The sequence below is a fragment of the Lycium ferocissimum genome, chromosome 9 (assembly GCF_029784015.1).
Source record: "Lycium ferocissimum isolate CSIRO_LF1 chromosome 9, AGI_CSIRO_Lferr_CH_V1, whole genome shotgun sequence".
In the NCBI taxonomy this organism is placed as follows: domain Eukaryota; kingdom Viridiplantae; phylum Streptophyta; class Magnoliopsida; order Solanales; family Solanaceae; genus Lycium; species Lycium ferocissimum.
This window is the reverse complement of record NC_081350.1, coordinates 49,635,998-49,644,747: the sequence shown is the minus strand read 5'-3', so window position 1 is coordinate 49,644,747 and position 8,750 is coordinate 49,635,998. Positions and strand designations below refer to the sequence as shown.

Genomic DNA, 8,750 nt, shown 5'->3' with positions numbered 1-8,750 from the left:
TTTGCGATTTAGAGTAGATATACCCCCATTAAAAAAGTGGTGTATATATACCCTTGCTGTTACAAAATGGTGCAAATATACCCTTTTCGCTAACGGGATTTTAAAAAAAAAAAATCATTTAGCTTATTTTTTAATTAAAAAACTATGTCATGTGGTTTTAAAAGAAAGTCTACCCATTTTTTTTAGTAGACATATTTTTCTAATGGCACGTGGTAAAAAAATTTCTGGTGGTCGGGTTTGGTTGGTTTAAAAAAAAAAATTCCATGGCTTTAAAAAAATAATTGGTCTCTCATTTTTTTAAACAAACCAGACCCGACCCACCAGGAAAAAAATTATGATGTGGCTTTAGAAAAACATGTCTACTAAAAAAAATGGGTAGATTTAAAGCCACGTGATATTTTTTTTTTAAAAAAAATAAACTAAATGATTCAAAAAAAAAAATCCGTTAAGAAAAAGATATATTTGCACCATTTTGTAACATTTGGGGTATATTTACACCACTTTTATAGCGGAAGCATAACTGTTCTAAATCGCAAAGTTGAGGAGTATATTTGCACCTTTTCCCTTGTTTATTTTAGTGTATCTCTACTTTGTTATTTTCCATATGTGCCAAAATCAGTGTAGTTAGAGAGTGATGGCGACATATTATAGTGTTAATGTCAATTTTAGTTTTTTATTAGTATCAAATATTTTTGGTTATAGTGTTTATTTTAGTGTATCTTCACTTGTTATTTTCCATATGTGCCAAAATCAGTGTAGTTGGAGAGCGATAGCGCAACATTTAATGTTAATGTCATTTTCGTTTCCATAGTTTTTTATTATCAAATATATTATACATTTTTCTCAATTTATATTATACATTTTTTTTAATTTATCCTAAAAAGGATGATATATTTTTATATTTAGAAAAATTTACTCCCTCCATCCCATATTACTTGTCCACTTTTCCTTTTACACGCCCTTTAAAAACTCATAAATAAAAGTGTATTTTTACTACATTACCCTTATCTCTCTCCAATTAATTACACTCTAATCAATATTGGTTACCTTTAAAAAACAATTAATGTTAAGAGCCAAGTAGGAAAAACTTAATTAATTCTATTTTGATTTTGTAAATTGACAAGTATTTTGGGATGGATAATTATAGTAATGGGGACAACTAATATGGGATGGATGGAGTAACTTAAAACTTCCCCTTGTGCTCTTAATGAAATGATTTAGAGCCACAGAAATATTTACTACTTATTTTAGACTACATATTTTAAAAATTTTCTTTTATTTTTTAAACTGTGCCCAATTAAATTACATCACATAAATTGAGATGAAAGGATCAGGTGATATAGATTTCTTTAAAATATGAAACAATGATTGATCCCTCTAAGTCTAAACGCACAAACATAATAATGCATACTATTGCACGTTTTTTTTTTTTTTTTGATAAGTAAGAATATTGTATTTCTTCTATAAATTATATTCTCCATTTATTTTTACTTGTTCACGTTTAACTTTGAACATCTAAGTAATCCCTCTGTTCCAAATATATATGATATTGTTTGAATTTCGAGAGTTAAACAAGAAATTTTTTTACCGCGATTTATTTGTATGTCCTATAAATATTTTAAATTGTTAATTATTGTGATTTATAGTACTTTTTCTGTAGTTTCTAAATATGTAAATTATTTTTCAAAAACTTAAAGATTGTATGCCAGAATTCAAGGCCATAATAAAGTAGTTTGATTTTCGAAATTTCAGAACCATGTCATATAATTTGGGACGAAGGAGTAATTAATAAAATGATAAGTTTACTATACCACCATTTGAATATAATAAATGCAATGTTTTGATAAATAATTATAGTGAATAATAAGGGTAAATTAGGAATTAATTATTAAATTTTGTCTTATTTTTTAAATTGAATAAGTAAAAGTAGATATCTATTTTTGAACGGAGGGAATACGAAAGAATCAATTGATCACAAAAAATAGTATAAAAACCTGAATGCATGGGAAGTTTGTGTCATCTTAAAATAGTCCAGTGAAATGAGAAATGTCAAAATTTGATGGTTGGGTAGGATATCATTGTCATATTAGTCATTTTCCTTATCGTTTCAGCTTAGTTTGCTTTTCTCTTTCGCAATTATGATAGCAGATGATGGCTCACCGTACCACTCTTCTCTTCTTTATATATTTGTTTATTGATAGGGATGAAACTCGTGTAGCGTGTAAAATATTCTAAAGAAAGACAACCTCTTTTTCCTTCTTTACGCATAACATTAGCTACTAATTCCTCAAATTATTTTTCAAGAGTTTTTAAAATGCTAATAATGCTAAAATATGCAATTCATTTATTATTCCCTTAAAGAAAATGCAAACAGAGAGAGTTAAAGGAAAGTAAGAGACATTAATTGGAAAGCCTAAAATTTAGCAAAATCCATGATATCTTGGTCACGGACAAAGGAGTTCATGTACTTTTCCTCCAAATCTATTTGCACAGCAATGCTAGTTTCACATTCTGTATCGTATAACCAAAACACTTGACTATGCCTTGAGCCAAATGCATTAAACTTGGTTTTCCCAACCAAAATCAACTTTATGTATGGGAAACCTGCATAGACTTGAGCTTGTGAAATTCACAACTTCATTGTTTCCTCCCCATTCTAATCCAGAATAACTATCCTTGTATAAGTTGACAACAAGAGAAACTATCTCATCTGGAGTACTTTTGGCACAGTAACTCGTAGTCTCTTGAACTGTCTCTCTTATTAGTTTTGCAATGTGATGCAACGACTCCATCTTTGTCTCATCATCATGTTCAAATCTTATAGGAATTTCAATGATTAAATTCCCAAAAAGAGTTTGCAATTTCAGGAAAAGCTGCAACCTTACCCGCAAGTTAAGCGGAAAGGCCATTATAGACCGTTTCAAATACGGGCTTGATCCTGCAACACGGATTAAAGACCTCCATAAAAGTGCTGTTATCATCTCAACTCGTGAAGGTTTGAAACTCAAACCTTCTGAATCAAAATTCTCTCTCAGCCTTGATATTGCAGCTTCCTCGAATACAAACTTTCTCGCAACCAACTTAGATTTTGGACGTTTGCCTTCGTTAATAGGAGGCTCAAGAATGGCAGTTAAATCCTTGACAGGGAAAAGAGTTCCCAAATTGAAGCTCATGAAGTTGTTGATCTCCTTACAAGGAGTTCCAAATTTGCACACTTTGGCCCATTCGTAAATGAATGTGAAAGCCGTGAATCCATCCATAGCAGGGTGTGCACAGCTAAAACCTAGAGCTAGGCCACCACATTCGAACGTTGTGACTTGCACAACCATAAGTGGCATGACGAATATATTCGTCTCGTCCACGTCCATAATACCTTGAGGCCAAAATGACAATACTGGATCAAGGTCTTCTTTTGTTTGTTGGAGAAAATCGTCGAGCTTACAATTGACCGTTGCTTTTATGTAAGTTACACCTTGATCGAGACACAGAACAGTGGATTCATCTTCTGTACTGAATCTACCGGCTAAAGGGTAAGCATGGGTTAAAACCCTCGACAAGGACTCTTCGAGCTCTTCATTTTTTGAGTTATTGTTACAATGAGGATAGAAAAGAACAAGAGGTATGTGTACTGTGTCAGCCACTTGATCAAAGAAACATAACTTGTAATTTTTGAGGTGGTTTGGTGTTGGTGATGATGGTTTTATGAGGCTTTTGGACAATATTTTGACTTGCGTTGGATCCTTCATATTGATGTACTCAAGTTGTGGCAAGGGAAACACAGCTAGAGGGCGACCGACCTACCAGACCGGAGGCGGAGGCAATCAAGAATTAATATTAATATATTATGTAAAAAGGATCAAGACTATTAAAGCCACTTTAATAGTAATTTGAGAAGCTTGTGATTTCCCTTTATATAGGGAAAATGGGAGCCAGTACAGATCCCTCTAAGTCTTATTCAATCAATGTTTTAAAATTAATTTCCTTAACTATTTATCTAACTATAGTTAAAAAACAAAAAATCCTGCAAATCAATAGCAAAATATATATAGACCCAGAAAAAAGTCAATTGTTGAAACTGCAATTTCTGATTGAACCTAAGCCTAGGGTAATTTGGAGGTGAAACCCATAAAAAAGGTTGGAATTTTCGTTGATGGTTGCCATCTCTGTTTTGCCATTGATTTTCCTCCATTATCAACAACCCTTGTTTATGAAAAAGCAGAAGCCGTAACTAGAAACCCAGCAAGGATGAATTTCATTACAAAGAAGTAATTTTATAAAGAGTGTACCGCTAGAATGAATGTCATTATTATTATAGGTAGAATGTTGTTATAGAGAAGTAAAATATAACATGAAAAATCGGTTTCAGAAAAAATCAAATTGTTATACTAAAATACTATTATACTTATAACGAATGACAATTAGTGGGAGATTTGAGTATATATCATTATTTAATGTGAATTCATACCTTCATTCTCTATTATATTAATTTATTAACAGAATCAACAACGGAAATAAAGGGGACGTCTCCCGTATATTGCTTGTCATAAATGATAGCCTTCGGCCCACTGCTTCTCATGGAATCAATAACGAAAAAAATCTTTGGTAGGTGGTGATGAAAAATATCTTTGGTAGGTGGTGATCTGGAAAAGTTTTACAATGTGTGAGGCATGCCAATTCATACTTGTGTGAGGCATTCCTTTATTGACAAATGGACAAGTGTAGGTCTTACTTTCCAAACAATCAAAGACCCGTGTACTTTCTTCTTTGCCATCCTTTACCTCCGAGTCCGGCGCCAAAATGACCTATTTTTGACCCTTATAGATACAAATAGCATGTCTTTTTTTTTATATACTAAAATGAGTATTTCATTTGAAATACCAAAAAATTTACCGTTCCGTCCGATAAACAAAAAATAAACTGCTGTTACATTTCGCCACAAGTGTAGCGAAATGTTACAATTTTTTTTTTCTGTATTTCGTGCATTTTCCAACGAATTTGTTCTATTTCGCTGGTTAAGTAGCGAACCCCCCCCCCCCCCCCCGCCCCTTTTTTTTTTCCATTTCTGGAACCTCTCCACTTTTACCCTAAATTTTATTTTAACTTATCACTCTGCGCCGCACTCCTTCATCCATTCTCCATTCTTCCTCTTCCTCCATTCTCCATTCTTCCTCTTCTTCCTTTCTCCATTCTTTCTCTTATACGAATCCCATCACAAGGATATCTCAACTTTTGCTCCATAATCTTCTTCAAACTATTTTGAGGTAATTTATTAATTTTATAACTTTTTACATATATTCTTTGATTTATTCATTATAAATTAGTTCATATTTATTTTTTTGATTTATTTATATCTTGTACTTAGTGTAGTAGATTATAATAAAGAAAACAAAAGTGACAAGTTTAATTAATCAATAGTTGGTAATTTCAGTTGTTGCTTCAGTTAAAAAAAGCTTTAAAAAATGTTAGTAGAGTTTATTGGTCAACGAACTGCAATTAAAATACTAAAAAGATCGTTGAAGCTACTGGTTAAAAAGGTATAAATTCCTATTATAAAATGTTCTTTTAGTTAGTCATTTTCATAGAACATCAGTTAAAAAAAAAGGATGAAGAAATTGTGAGGAAAGTAAGATTGTTAAATATAACATAAGGATATTTGTATCATTTGTAACAGGTTTTCTAAGTTCAAATTGTGACTAGTCATTGGAGATTATTTTCTGTTGATAAGCATGAAGAATTTTACTTTTCAAATTAAAAGTATAAGATCAAGAAATTGTGAGAAACTTGGACTTGTGGTTTTTTGTAGATAATCATCTTGTACTAACTTGACTAATCCCCTCTCCACTCATATGGTTTGTTTTAAATAGAAAAGCAGTAGTTATATATAAGATGAATAATATCATGGCAATTAATTATAATGAGCTTAACCAAAAGTTTAATTACATTTTGTTGACCACATAGCGAACTGCAATTATTTTTTTATAGTTGTACTCTCATTACATTTTTTCCTTTTCTCACGTGATAATATATCTTATAGTTTGACCTTTGTTAACTTTCCTATTGAATATATAGTAAACAATTGTGTAATTTGCTTGGTTGTCAATTATTCTAACAAAGAATATTGTATTTTGCAATGTTATAGGTATGGTTCGCCCCCAAAGTCACGTACATCCAGTCCGTAAAACTATGATGTGTTAATACTCCGAAGAATAAGCATCGATCCCAGGCTATGTGGGATGGGAAATTGACTGGACAGGACGCGTGTTTAACTATACGTCGTGCGAATCATGAATTCTGGAATCACGTGAAGCAACACCCTTTACATAATCGCATCCTTAATTACTTTGAAAGGTGTGGATTTAGGGGAGTTTTAGCAGTAGATGATGTGCAGTATGATGAAGGAATCATCACTGCACTTATTTAGAGATGGCGTCCAGAGACGCATACATTTCATATGCGGACGGCAATGTACCATCACGTTGCGAGGATGTCGAGGTCTTATATGGCATTCCCGTGGATAGCCACCCATTGGTGCAGAGTAATGTTAGAAAAATAACTAAATCAAGGTGGCAGGAATTGGTGTACGAGCTTACTGGTTGGTTGCCCGAAGAAGAAGCAATTAAAGGTAGTAGCTTGTTGATAATAACAAAATTATCTCATCATTTGGAAACCTTGATTGCCTCGAATGATATTATGATGATGAACTGTTGATGAGTCTCGTGGTGCAAAAGGGTCGAGGATACTGCTTTGGCTGATTGGTGGCACGATATTCCTTGATAATACTGGTTCATTGCTTAGTTTATACTTTTGCTTGACCTAATAGACCTTGATGCAATAGGCGGTAAATCTTGGGGAGCAGCGGCATTATCTTACTTGTACAATTGTCTATGTCATGCTCCGATGTGTAATAGCCATGATGTTTGTGGATTTATTGCTTTGTTACAGGTGTATGTGAATTTCAATATTATATTGCTCTACTTCGGAGAAATAAGAGATCAAGCAAAGCATTCTTATAACCACCATTACCCGAATTTTGAAAAATGAAAATAGGAACCGAAACTTGAGCTTTATTATAACCACTAAATGTACCACTATATATAATGCAATCTGGATTATTAATATTTGTGTATATATCTAAATGCCAGCTAACCAGATTTCCTTGAGTTATCACGCTAACAATTTAAAAGTATTGCTTGATACACGTTTAAACAGTCAACTTCTCTGTTGTCTTATAAATAATCTATTAGATTTCCTAGTGTTATAATTTGTATTATAAATCATTAAAAATTATAATATTGTCGGATGACTTGCACGACAATATTAGCGCATTATCGGAACCCAGCCATAACAACACAATTTTCATGTGTATTTTCGTGTTATTTTATTTAATTCAAAAAATATTTATATAGTTAAATTTACTTATACAGGTTTGGGCTTGGGAGCGAATTATCCGTCAGCCATTACTTCTTTCTCTAAGAGTAAAAGAACGAGATATGATGTTTACGCAGAAGTGGACTCGTCGTGGAGTTCGTGAAAGCGAGGCACGAGCTGTGCTAGTAGTTTGTAGGGATGTTTTAGACAACCTAACTGATGATCAGGTATTTTTCTTTTTAAAACTTTTTGATAAGAAATGTGAAAAATATAACAACAACAGAGTTTTTGTAGACTTTGTTCGGTTTTTGCTAACTCAAATGCTTGTGATAATGGGTTGATTTTGTTTTAATTTGTTATAGCTAATTTGCTACAACTTGCTACGGGTTGTGATATTTTTTATGAGCTTTTCTTTTCTTAGCACAACTAGTATTTTGTCTAGGTTTGTTTTAATGGCTAGAAGGTTACTAAACCATATTATTTTATTTTTATTTTCATCAAAATCCATTATGGAATTTTCAGTTAGCTTTGTTGTTGTTATGCTTTTGAACCTAATAAAAGAAGTTTCTGGCAAGGATTTGGTCATGATACTCTCTTATTGAGTATTTTTTATTCTTCATTTGCATGGTTTGGAAATGATGAAGTTTTGTGTATTTAGAAAGGAAGAAATTGCTTGAATGTTCTAATCTTTACTTAACTACCCCTATTTTTTGAAAATGCATAATGGATGTTTTTTGTAATGAGATAAGTACAACAAATCTTCTGACAAGATTCTTAAAAAAAAAAAAATATATTGAACTGACTTGTCCCTGTAAAAAAAAAAAAAAAGGAATCTGTTTTCAAGTCAAAAAAGATGAAAGCTTCTGACAAGATTCTTAAAAAAAAATGATTTGACTTGTCCCTGTAAAAAAAAAAATGGAATCTGTTTCCAAGTCAAAAAAAAATGAAAGCTACTGACAACATTCTTAAAAAAAAAATGAATTTGACTTGTCCCGGTAAAAAGAAAAGGATTCTGCTTTCCCCACAGTCAATTTTAGTTTTCCGTTTCGCTAGATTTATGGATCATGCGGGCACCAGCACACTAACCCTCACGGTGGGCGAACCTTTCCGGATAACTACCTTAATTGATACGACGTGCGGAATAAATACTTTTATTATAAGAAATTTTCAAATACGGTCTAGACTCGTACAAGAGGCTTACAGAAGTTTACGATTTTGAATAGATAACGAGACTCGGCGGATACGACACGATTTGGATAGAGAACAACGAAATCTAAGGAGAGACTCGGTCAAAAGCTCCCCAAAAGTCTTTGAAATGCCCAAACGGCGTGAGACTCCAAACCCAAAAAAAATCCCCGGGGGGGTGTAGCGAGTAGTATGAG

General features: G+C 32.6%; 1 pseudogene; it reads right to left on the bottom strand.

Annotated features, from left to right (window-relative positions):
• Positions 1-2,328: 2,328 nt before the first annotated feature.
• LOC132031185 (acetyl-CoA-benzylalcohol acetyltransferase-like) lies at positions 2,329-3,964 on the bottom strand (annotated as a pseudogene).
• Between the last annotated feature and the right edge of the window lie 4,786 nt (positions 3,965-8,750).